We start from the raw sequence: 13,324 nt of genomic DNA on the forward strand, positions 1-13,324 counted from the left end.
GATCCCCAACGATGTGAACATTTCTCGAATAGGTGGACTTGTAAGACGCATGGCTGCAAGTTGATAATTGTGTCCATACTCAGCCATGATTTGTTCTAGGGTTGCAAACAACTTAGTACACATGATTCAAACCAAACTCGAAACTAAGACCTAAAGCGCTCAGCTCCCCGGCAACGGTACCAGAAAAAAGCTTGGTAGCCTGCACGTGCACATGGTTTAGTTGTAGGCTTTTCGAAGTAACAGTATCGATCCCACAGGGTGCACAGGAATCATTCTTTGGCCCTTTGCAAGGTACAAATGATGTGCCTATAAATTGTAAGTAATCTAGAATGGTAATAATAATAAGGTTGCAAGTGTAGAAGTGAATAAATGAGCCAAAATAAATGTCAAGTAAAATGACTAGACCTGAGACAAATGATTAAAAGAGTTCCCAGAGGTCTGGAAACCCCACTAGCGTGCATCTACGACGGTGCCTAAACACAAAGCTATTTCGGATTCCTAAGCCACTTTACATGTTTCTCTTTGTGGGCGGAGTCGGTACAGATACGTTTATACTCGTGGTATCTCCGTACCCCATACGCCACGACTGTTCTTCCCCACTCCGGTTATCAAAAAGTCATTAAGGGGAAAAAGGTCCCCGTGGACGCAGCCAAAGTGGTCTCTGTTATACCCCTATTGCAACTATCCGTTACAAAGGGAGAAGGGGCATGTCACGTCACCCAACTCCACAACCACACAGTTAGCCAACAGTAATAACCTTCCATCCAGATTCGGCATACGTTGGATGGTCGACTTCACCCAACGTCAAGAAGATTATCAACATAAACATGCAAAGTGGATATTAAATCCTAATATCAAACATCCTATTACACACCAGGGTTCATCCATACCCCGGGAACAAAGGGTCTACTCACACATGGGAACGACAATCATCACAATAATGGTGAATTAATACATGGATGAATAGATCAAGTGATACAACGAAGGATCCACTAAGGTTCATGGTGTTGCAGATTATAAGGATGTGTATGATGATGATAAAGACAATGATGATGAAGACGATGATGATGACTTCGTTCCCCTCGTGATGAGAGGAATCCCCTCCTTCTCCTTGTTGATCCTCCCATCGGATGGGCTCCGGTGGCTAGGGTTCTATCTTCTAGGCGAGTTTCTGGAGTCTCTCTATGTCTGATCCTCGATCCGCTTCGGCGGGGTGAAAATAGTTGATCTCGCAGAGGCGGCTGCGCGCCAAACGATTGCTCATGCGAGCGTGCGCGTTCGCATGGAACGCCGTCGTTCGCTTTGGAAGTGCGGCGACGATGATTTCTTGAGCCTTCTTGCTTGATTCTTTTGTAGAAAGTGTTTATCACCCTTAATACGTGATTCCACTGCCAGTTTTAGGGATTTTCTCCAAAAAATTAATATTTCTCCAAAAATCTTTACCTGAGAGATTATCAGCAAAAAGAAGTACGCAAACGCGGTAAAATTCCACAAAGCCTATTTTGTAGGCACAAAAATAATGATAAAAAGGCCTCATAATTTGGACTCATCAACTGCCACTACTACGAGTACTACAATGTTGAGGGCGGCTCTGAGGACGAGGACGATGCCACGATCGACTTAAGCCTGGGGGATGCGGATTCCACCAACGGCGGCATGTCGCCAGGACAAGTCATCGACATCTCATCTTACACCGGCGAGGCATAGGGTGGCGCGTTAGTGGCTTTGTTAAATTAATGTCTACATATCCTTTGTTTATAACACTGGTATTTTATTACAGAAATGCTTTGATCAACTTGCTCTGTTTAATTAATAAAATTGCTCGATTTAGTAAGTGTGGTATGTGTGTTGTGGGCTCTTTTGTGTACCAAATTAACAAGGGATGTTAGATTATACAATGACGTGGATGAGCACTGTACTCAAGGAAATTTCGACCAAAATTTGAATGCTCAAACTCATAGCATGCGTCTAAAGAAGAAGAATTGTTTGCGATGCACACATTTGTTCAAAGTGAATGGTGTCCGATGACACTGCCCGCCAAGTTTCACTCCATCTTTTGAAATTTTCTGTCTACCGCCAAATTATCTAACTATTCCCCCTCCCCACCCCCTTTTCTCCCTGACCATGAGCTACAATTCCCCTATTTCCTCCTTCCTTCATTCCTAAGCTATACCCGCATCCTCGCTCTCGTCGTCTCGCATCCGACCGCCGTGGATGCCATGGTCTTCTTCAATGACCTTTCCACCGGTTCCTCCTCCTCCGATGACTCTGTCACCAGCCGGGTGTGCCGGTTTTGGCCTACGTAGTGGAGGTCTTTAGTGCTATTAGTTCTATGTTATTAAATTTATGCATGTACATACCTATTTGTGACTCCCCCGATTTGACCGTACACTAATCATGCACGCAAATGTGTACGATCAAGATCAGGGACTCACGGGAAGATATCACAAGACAACTCTACAACATAAATAAGTCATACAAGCATCATAATACAAGCCAGGGGCCTCGAGGGCTCGAATACAAGTGCTCGATCATAGACGAGTCAGCGGAAGCAACAATATTTGAGTACAGACATAAGTTAAACAAGTTTGCCTTAAGAAGGCTAGCACAAAAGTAGCAACGATCGAAAAGGCAAGGCCTCCTTCCTGGGACCTCCTAACTACTCCTCGAAGCCGAACTCCATGTAGAATCATCCTCGGGATCTCTAGCTCCTGGACTCCAGCATCTGGTTTCGACAACCAGGTATAGAAAGGGGAAAAGAGGGAGAAAAGCAACCGTGAGTACTCATCCAAAGTACTCGCAAGCAAGGAGCTACACTACATATGCATGGGTATATGTGTAAAGGGCCATATCAGTGGACTGAACTGCAGAATGCCAGAATAAGAGGGGGATAGCTAATCCTGTCGAAGACTACGCTTCTGGCCACCTCCATCTTGCAGCATGTAGAAGAGAGTAGATGGTAAGTTCACCAAGTAAGCATCGCATAGCATAATCCTACCCGGCGATCCCCTCCTCGTCGCCCTGTTAGAGAGCGATCACCGGGTTGTATCTGGCACTTGGAAGGGTGTGTTTTATTAAGTATCCAGTTCTAGTTGTCATAAGGTCAAGGTACAACTCCGGGTCGTCCTTTTACCGAGGGACACGGCTATTCGAATAGATAAACTTCCCTGCAGGGGTGCACCACATAACCCAACACGCTCGATCCCATTTGGCCGGACACACTTTCCTGGGTCATGCCCGGCCTTGGAAGATCAACACGTCGCAGCCCCACCTAGGCTCAACAGAGAGGTCAGCACGCCGGTCTAAATCCTATGCGCGCAGGGGTCTGGGCCCATCGCCCATTGCACACCTGCACGTTGCGAGGGCGGCCAGAAGCAGACCTAGCCTAGCAGGTGTTCCAGTCCAATCCGGCGCGCGTCGCTCCGTCGCTGACGTCAAAAAGAGCTTCGGCTGATACCACGACGTCGAGTGCCCATAACTGTTCCCGCGTAGTTGGTTAGTGCGTATAGACCAAATGGCCAGACTCAGATCAAATACCAAGATCTCGTTAAGCGTGTTAAGTATCCATGAACGCTGACCAGGGCCAGGCCCACCTCTCTCCTAGGTGGTCTCAACCTGCCATGTCGCTCCGCCACAAAGTAACAGTCGGGGGCCGTCAGGAACTCAGGCCCACCTCTACCGGGATGGAGCCACCTGTCCTTTCATCCCCCTCATCAGAATCACTTGCGGGTACTCAACGAGCCGACCCGACTTTAGTCACCACATGTGTCATGTATATAAAGTATATAGTATATACCCATGATCACCTCCCTAGTGATCACGGCCCAGTAGTATAGCATGGTAGACGGACAAGAGTGTAGGGCCACTGATGGAACACTAGCATCCTATACTAAGCAGTAGGATAGCAGGCAAGGTTAACAATTGTAGTAACAATGACAGGCTATGCATCAGTATAGGATTAACCAAAAGCAGTAGCAGGCTACACTACTCTAATGCAAGCAGTATAGAGAAGGAATAGGCGATATCTGGTGTTCAAGGGGGGGGCTTGCCTGGTTGCTCTGGCAAGAAGGAGGGGGTCGTCAATTCTGTAGTCGAACTGGGCAGCAGCAGCGTCGGTCTCGTAGTCTACCGGAGAGAAGAAGGGGAAGAAACAGTAAATGCAATGCAAAATAAGCATGACGATGCATGACATGACAATGAGCGGTGGTAGGTGTGCCCTAACGCGGTAGTAGGTGATACCGGCGAAAGGGGGAAACATCCGGGAAATTATCCCCGTGTTTCACGTTTTCGGACAAATGAGCCAAAGGTGAAATGTTGTAGGTTCGCTATGCTAGGGGCATGTGACAGATGAACGGACCGCGTATTCGGATTCGTTGGATTTTTCTGAGCAATTTTCATATAGAAAACATTTTCATCCGAGCTACGTTTTATTTTATATGATTTTTCTAAGTTTTAAACATTTTCTAAAATTATTTGATTTAATAGAATTATACAGAAAAAGAGAAATGACGTTAGGATGATGCGAAGACGACATCAGCAGCTAGCTGGTCGGCTGACCAGGTCAAACCTGACATGTGGGTCCAGTGGGACCCGCATGTCAGCCTCCGCTAGTATAACAGTGGATTAAACTAATCTAGCAGGGTTAATTAGGGGTGTGGGCCCCGGGTGTCAGTGAGTGATTAGTTAATCTAATTACTTTTATTTATAAAACATTTGTTAGACTAATTAACAGAGGGGGGCCCGCATGTCAGTGACTGGGGGCCGCCCAGTCAGCACGTTGACCGCGGTCAACAAGTCAAGGGGGGCCCTGGGTCCACCAGTCAGTGGCCCAGGCGGTGCCACGCGGGTGCCACGTCGGTGATGTTGCCGGAATCACGCCGGCGACCATTCCAGCGGCGGAAGTTCGCTGGAGTTGCTAGGATTTCCAGCACAGTGCACCATTCCGCGCGTTTTCGGTGGCGTTCGATCAAGTAGATCGTCCCGCGTCGATCTAGAGTGATCCCAGGAGCGGGGGTGGCCGGAGTGGATCTCACCGACGACAGCGGGCGGCGCCGGAATACGGGCATCTCCGAAAACCACGCTACGGGCTGCGTTCTAGCTAACTAACGACGCTAGGGGGCTCTACGGACCTTCGGCAACTCGACGGAGGCCACGGCTTGGCTCGGAGATGGACGGGGTGAGCGCAACGAGCTCGCGGACGAGGCCGCATGCGGCAATGGCAACGGCGGCAATGCGAGCCATCTACGGTGCATGAGGAGGAACCAGAGGAAGGAGGAGGGGGCGGAGGCTTACGGCGCGGCACACGGAGGCCCTCGAGTGAACTGGAGCGCAGAGGGGAGGCGGGATCAATCGCGGCGGGCGGCGGCGACCGAGGTTGGGGAAAAGCTTGACCCGGCCGCTGCAGGGCACTCCAGCTCGTCCTGAAGCGCGGGGTCGACGAGGACGACGTAGAGGGAGCTCGGGGACTCGGCGGCTCGACGAACGGTGGTCGGGGCCACGCCTACGGCGAGGCTTCGGCGGCGATCTCGCTCGGGCGAGGGGGGAGCAGAGAGAGAGCGGCCGTGATGGAGAGGGGAGTGGGTGGAGGTAGGTGGGGAGGAGGCCGAGGCGTCGAGGGGAGGGGTCGGCCTTATCCTCTCCAGGTAGTCGCCGTCGAGGCGGTCCGGCGGGGCTCGCCCTGTTGCGACCCCGGTCGGGGGAACAGGGGGGAAGGCGACCCGGGGAGGAGCTGGGCCGGACCAGCTGGAGTGGGCCGAGGCTCGGGCCAGGCACTGTGCACTTGGCCCAGTGCACAGTGGCATGTGCTTTTACACTTTTGTTTTGTTTTCTATTTTTTTTTTTTTCATTTTCTGTTTTATTTATTTTAGTTAGCAAAACAGTTTTACAAAAATACAACCCCTACTCCTAAATTAGCATAATAACATAGGCCACCTACTCCAAAATTTTTGGTGATTATATAAACTAGATTAACATTTGTTTAGTATTTAAGAGAATTTAAATAATTGTTTTGCTGCTGTTTTTACTTACTATAGTGCAGTTAAATACTTTACAAAAGTGTGGTTTCTTCACCAATATTTAATCTGGACTATTTGGCTCACTCCGAACATTTTAGTTTTAATATTTGTAAACTTTTATTATTTGCTTTTATTGAAATTTTGAATTTGTTTCGGTTCTGAACTATCGAGAGTTTATCAACAGTAAACGGGGTGACGTGGCATCGTTAACGTGGGATTACTGTAGCTTAATTATCCGGGCGTCACAATTCTCCTCCACTACAAGGAATGTCGTCCCGAGATTTAAGAGGGGAGTAAGGGGGAAAGTTCTGGTTACGATATTCTAACGGATCTTCTCGAAGAATTTAATCCTTTGGTTGATGTCTTCAATTCTTTATTCCAGTGCATCATGATGAAGTCGTCGTCCTTTCTTCAGGAACTCCATCGTACTCACGAAAGGATAAGGGGGCATTACGGAAAAACGGGCCGCTACAATGTTTGCTTATCTGGTAGATAACATCAGGGAGGGTCGCGGGAGGTAACCCTCGAATTGAAATTTAAGACATTATCGAGAGCAAGTAAGAAGGTGCAAAATAGACGTTTCAAGCGCATAGACAATCATTCGTTGCCTGATACGAAACGTGACAGGGGTTCAGAGCAAATGGGAAAGTATTGTGTCTGGTACCAGAATAGATCACTAGGCAGGTGGCCCGTGAATCACATACGAAGTTAAGCTCGAGGAATAACTTCGACAACAGGGTGTATAGGAGAGTCAGGTTTCGATCCTGTGGAACTGTGGGTTATGGGCCCACCATGTGGGTTAAAATTAGGAAGGGCGGTGACATCTTGCACGATCATGATAGCAAGGCATGTCAGAGGGTAGCCTGTCAGTTATATGTCAGCAACATCGTCGGTACCAAGAGCGAGGGACAAAGAGAACCATTTTCCTGCTCGTTGAAACGAGGTGGACCAATAGGCAAAGTTCTCGTCCATCGGTGGTTACCGGAATGTCACCAACAATAGTAACAGGGTCTTACTGACAGATTTGTACACCGAGGTGTTTGCACAAGCAGGGAATTAATACTGCTTAGATCGTAATGATCACCAGAAACGTTAAGCCAACCAATGGAAAGGAAAATATGATTATCAGAGTAAACAGAACAATGGAAAGGAAAATGTGTTTAAACACATATTTCAGGGGGTATATCCTTCCCAAGGACAATGGTTAGAAGAGAACCATTTAGGTTAGGGAAGAGGAAGTTCATGACATTACCCAAAGAACGGTGTTTGAATAATTGATAACGAAAATCTAGCATTGTGCTTCAAATGTTTTATTGAAGATCGGAGTACCACCGACATGCTTCGAGATAGCATTGACATGGTCATTAGGTAAGATCAGGCTATGGATACACAAAGGATCCATCAGGAACAACTTATAGAGTAAGTCTTACAATTTCCTCATGGAAGAATAGCTAACCTTGCTAAAAAGGGAAAACTTATAACAATAGGTCCTCCGGCCAAGTGGGTTAGGCATGACATCACCTTACTGGGTCATAAATAGACCAATGTTATAACTCTTGGAAATATGTTCCAACCATCATATTTGACCGAGATTCAGATCTGATTGGTGTCAGGATAACTCAGACTCAGGATGCCTGAGAAGAAAGGTGCAACACAAATTGTCGAAACGACATCGAAGATTCTCCGGAGATGAACTATGGAAGCGAGTTTCGAACAAGGGTTCATCATTAATCAAGGAGAGGTGAGGAGGTGACTGATTGACTCAGCGACAATCCATTGAAATTTCCAAAAGATGGATTTCCACAACTATGTGAACAAGGAGATAACATTAGCTAGATCGAATGACTTAATGATGTATGCTCGAGAAAAACATACACAATTAAACATTGGTTGAAAGGTGCACCCGAATATGGGCTTAGGTAGCATGATCAATGTTAGAATGGTGATTCGATAACCAATACACAAGGAATGAACTATCATTCATTAACTTACAAGCAATAGGGTTGCTGGAAGTTTTGAATTTTACACATCACAGTTCATTTGTGGGTACTTCGGTTAAAATCAACATGGGGACCAAGAACTGAATGTAGACGGCAAGATGTATTACTATATCAAGAATTCTAAAGAGGTGGTGAAATTCTCACGACATTCTTGGTATAAAAGATGGTAATACTCCAAAGTAAAGAGGAACAAATGCTGGATAGCAAGGATCTCAAGGTATAACACAAAACACGAACAAGTTTGTGTTGGAGGGAAGGCAGTAAAGTGGCCGATGATAACACAAATCATCGAGGGAAAGGATGGTCTTTCTCATCATGAATTCAATTGATATTCTGGAAGGACTCAGAATGCTCATGATGATCACGACACATTTGTCGAGAGATTCCATGAAGTTGCAATCGATCGACGATGACATCAAGTCAAAGGAATGATGAAGCGAAAGGTTATTGGAACCCTGGGTACGACACAAACTCGAAATCAAGTTTGCTGTTCAAGGAGGAATGATATGACGAGGAAGATCGACGTAAGATTAGCTCACTGTCGAAGGTTGTGCTCCATCATTAAGGACTAGGTAGCACAGTTAAAAAGTTGCACGATAAGGATATAGCCGATCAGGCTAGGAATGGCTTGAAGGATTATTAAATTCATAAGCAACGAAAATTACTTAGAGTTATTGAATCAAAGTGTGGAATCGATTCACTTATCGGTGTTCTCGAGTGAAATAACTCAGAACCCAGGGGAATTCTGAAATCGGTGAGAAGCAATACTAGATGAAGACTCATAGGAAGCAACACAATTTTTTGATATTCTCGAGGTACTGGAGGGTATTACTCGAAGGAAGATCGATGTAGAGGTTGCGAAGATGTATTGATCTGGAGAAGACAAGTGTTTTCACTTGCTTGAGAAATGGAATTCAAGGAGAAAATATGGTCGGAACCACGATTGCAAAGGATCAATTCATAGATACCAGATGATATTATATCAACGAAACAGTTAATATTACAAGAAGCTTCTACAGTAGGATCTACATCGTGTCCATGGGCATGAACACAAAGTTCAAGGTCGACTCCCACTTCTTCAATGTATAACCTTCCATTCACTTCTCATTTTCGAAGAAGTTGTAGTGTTGAAATTTTATCTGGCAAAATAGCAGAAGAGTATGACTCGTGCAAACTTTCAAGTTCACACATATTAAGGAAGGCATAGGTTCAACCCATCGGGGTATTGTAGGGACATATAACACAACCTTCAGGAGTAATAAACACAGGCTCGAAAGTAGAGCATGGTTGAAAAAGTAGAGGATACAATTTACCAAAGGCATTATATATCCGTGGAAAGGCTCACAAGGTTATTGAATATGAAGGACATTGTCGGATAAAATCCAACAAAGGATCTGGTGGTCCATAAAGGATCTGATGTGAGTATCAGCACAAAACCAGAGCAAGAAACAATGCAAAGACATTGAATTATAGAAACAACTGACTAACTCAGAGCTCAATTGCAAAGGAATTATGATTTCCAAATCAAGGGATCACAAGCAAACGCTCTGATTAAGGATGGATAAGTTGAATAGCCTTAGGGGTACAATCGACGGCAATTTGATTGGTCGAGAACCAACTCATGTTTAATATGACATCTGAGCCGGAAGGATGAATTCTAGGATCTGATTGAGGATTGCGAGCATTCACAACAAATTGAATCAACGGACTCAAAATGATAATGACAAGAGATGCCAATAAGATTGTAGACTTATGGGATTAACCATAATGCAAGCAAGTAAGAATTTCAAGAGCAATAGGCTACTCAGGATTTTCGGAAGTTCAAATAGTATTTTGATGACTTTTGTGAAATACAGGAATCAACTGTGGATGAACGGATACTCGATAAGTGTGAGAAATTATCCGTGGGGGTATTCATGTGGTAAAGAACTACAAGGCAGTAAGCTCAAATGATTCTTGGGACAACAGAGAGTATTTCAGGGCAGCTTGTAATAACAAGATCAACGGGGAATGATTGTACGAATGGCAAGTGTATGCAGTTTTCATAGGGGTTGACAGTGGAAGGAAACCGCAAATGCGATGTCACAAAGACTCGAGAGAACATCGTAGAGTAACTTCGGAATCTTCTAGTGCATCAGGCGATCATCTGAAGTGAGCGGCTCTCGGGGAGAAAGTATTTTCGAGAACCTAAAGTTAGTTTTGTTTTTAGCAAAATCATTTAACCCGAATAGAAGAGAGCTCAGGGTCCCGGAGTAAAGATCGAGGGGTAAAAGATCCTACTACCACCCAATGGCGACGTGGGCCCGTAAGCCACACAGCCATGTTAGTAAAACAGTTTTCACTGACTAGACTCAACTTCGGCCAAGGAGTGTGGAAGGGGGATTCCTACAGGCAGTCGGCTTTGATACCAACTTGTGACTCCCCCGATTTGACCGTACACTAATCATGCACGCAAACGTGTACGATCAAGATCAGGGACTCACGGGAAGATATCACAACACAACTCTAAACATAAATAAGTCATACAAGCATCATAATACAAGCCAGGGGCCTCGAGGGCTCGAATACAAGTGCTCGATCATAGACGAGTCAGCGGAAGCAACAATATCTGAGTACAGACATAAGTTAAACAAGTTTGCCTTAAGAAGGCTAGCACAAAAGTAGCAACGATCGAAAAGGCAAGGCCTCCTTCCTGGGACCTCCTAACTACTCCTCGAAGCCGAACTCCATGTAGAATCATCCTCGGGATCTCTAGCTCCTGGACTCCAGCATCTGGTTGCGACAACCAGGTATAGAAAGGGGAAAAGAGGGAGAAAAGCAACCGTGAGTACTCATCCAAAGTACTCGCAAGCAAGGAGCTACACTACATATGCATGGGTATATGTGTAAAGGGCCATATCGGTGGACTGAACTGCAGAATGCCAGAATAAGAGGGGGATAGCTAATCCTGTCGAAGACTACGCTTCTGGCCACCTCCATCTTGCAGCATGTAGAAGAGAGTAGATGGTAAGTTCACCAAGTAGCATCGCATAGCATAATCCTACCCGGCGATCCCCTCCTCGTCGCCCTGGTAGAGAGCGATCACCGGGTTGTATCTGGCACTTGGAAGGGTGTGTTTTATTAAGTATCCAGTTCTAGTTGTCATAAGGTCAAGGTACAACTCCGGGTCGTCCTTTTACCGAGGGACACGGCTATTCGAATAGATAAACTTCCCTGCAGGGGTGCACCACATAACCCAACACGCTCGATCCCATTTGGCCGGACACACTTTCCTGGGTCATGCCCGGCCTCGGAAGATCAACACGTCGCAGCCCCACCTAGGCTCAACAGAGAGGTCAGCACGCCGGTCTAAATCCTATGCGCGCAGGGGTCTGGGCCCATCGCCCATTGCACACCTGCACGTTGCGAGGGCGGCCGGAAGCAGACCTAGCCTAGCAGGCGTTCCAGTCCAATCCGGCGCGCGCCGCTCCGTCGCTGACGTCAAAAAGAGCTTCGGCTGATACCACGACGTCGAGTGCCCATAACTGTTCCCGCGTAGTTGGTTAGTGCGTATAGACCAAATGGCCAGACTCAGATCAAATACCAAGATCTCGTTAAGCGTGTTAAGTATCCGCGAACGCCGACCAGGGCCAGGCCCACCTCTCTCCTAGGTGGTCTCAACCTGCCCTGTCGCTCCGCCACAAAGTAACAGTCGGGGGCCGTCAGGAACCCAGGCCCACCTCTACCGGGATGGAGCCACCTGTCCTTTCAGCCCCCTCATCAGAATCACTTGCGGGTACTCAACGAGCCGACCCGACTTTAGTCACCACATGTGTCATGTATATAAAGTATATAGTATATACCCGTGATCACCTCCCTAGTGATCACGGCCCAGTAGTATAGCATGGCAGACGGACAAGAGTGTAGGGCCACTGATGGAACACTAGCATCCTATACTAAGCAGTAGGATAGCAGGTAAGGGTAACAACTGTAGCAACAATGACAGGCTATGCATCAGTATAGGATTAACCGAAAGCAGTAGCAGGCTACACTACTCTAATGCAAGCAGTATAGAGAAGGAATAGGCGATATCTGGTGATCAAGGGGGGGGCTTGCCTGGTTGCTCTGGCAAGAAGGAGGGGGTCGTCAACTCTGTAGTCGAACTGGGCAGCAGCAGCTTCGGTCTCGTAGTCTACCGGAGAGAAGAGGGGGAAGAAACAGTAAATGCAATGCAAACATAAGCATGACGATGCATGACATGACAATGAGCGGTGGTAGGTGTGCCCTAACGCGGTAGTAGGTGATACCGGCGAAAGGGGGAAACATCCGGGAAAGTATCCCCGTGTTTCACGTTTTCGGACAGATGAGGCAAAGGTGAAATGTTGTAGGTTCGCTATGCTAGGGGCATGTGACAGATGAACGGACCGCGTATTCGGATTCGTTGGATTTTTCTGAGCAATTTTCATATAGAAAACATTTTCATCCGAGCTACGGTTTATTTTATATGATTTTTCTAAGTTTTAAACATTTTCTGAAATTATTTGATTTAATAGAATTATACAGAAAAAGAGAAATGACGTCAGCATGATGCGAGGACGACATCAACAGCTAGCTGGTCGGCTGACCAGGTCAAACCTGACATGTGGGTCCAGTGGGACCCGCATGTCAGCCTCCGCTAGTATAACAGTGGATTAAACTAATCTAGTAGGGTTAATTAGGGGTGTGGGCCCCGGGTGTCAGTGAGTGATTAGTTAATCTAATTACTTTTATTTATAAAACATTTGTTAGACTAATTAACAGAGGGGGGCCCGCATGTCAGTGGCTGGGGGCCGCCCAGTCAGCACGTTGACCGCGGTCAACAAGTCAAGGGGGGCCCTGGGTCCACCAGTCAGTGGCCCAGGCGGTGCCACGCGGGTGCCACGTCGGTGACGTCGCCGGAATCACGCCGGCGACCATTCCAGCGGCGGAAGTTCGCCGGAGTTGCTCGGATTTCCAGCACAGTGCACCATTCCGCGCGTTTTCGGTGGCGTTCGAACAAGTAGATCGTCCCGCGTCGATCTAGAGTGATCCCAGGAGCGGGGGTGGCCGGAGTGGAGCTCAACGACGACCGCGGGCGGCGCCGGAATACGGGCATCTCCGAAAACCACGCTACGGGCTGCGTTCTAGCTAACAAACGACGCTAGCGGGCTCTACGGACCTCCGGCAACTCGACGGAGGCCACGGCTTGGCTCGGAGATGGACGGGGTGAGCGCAACGAGCTCGCGGACGAGGCCGCATGCGGCAATGGCGACGGCGGCACCGCGAGCCATCTACGGTGCATGAGGAGGAACC

Source organism: Triticum aestivum, chromosome 3D (assembly GCF_018294505.1).
Source record: "Triticum aestivum cultivar Chinese Spring chromosome 3D, IWGSC CS RefSeq v2.1, whole genome shotgun sequence".
Classification (NCBI taxonomy): domain Eukaryota; kingdom Viridiplantae; phylum Streptophyta; class Magnoliopsida; order Poales; family Poaceae; genus Triticum; species Triticum aestivum.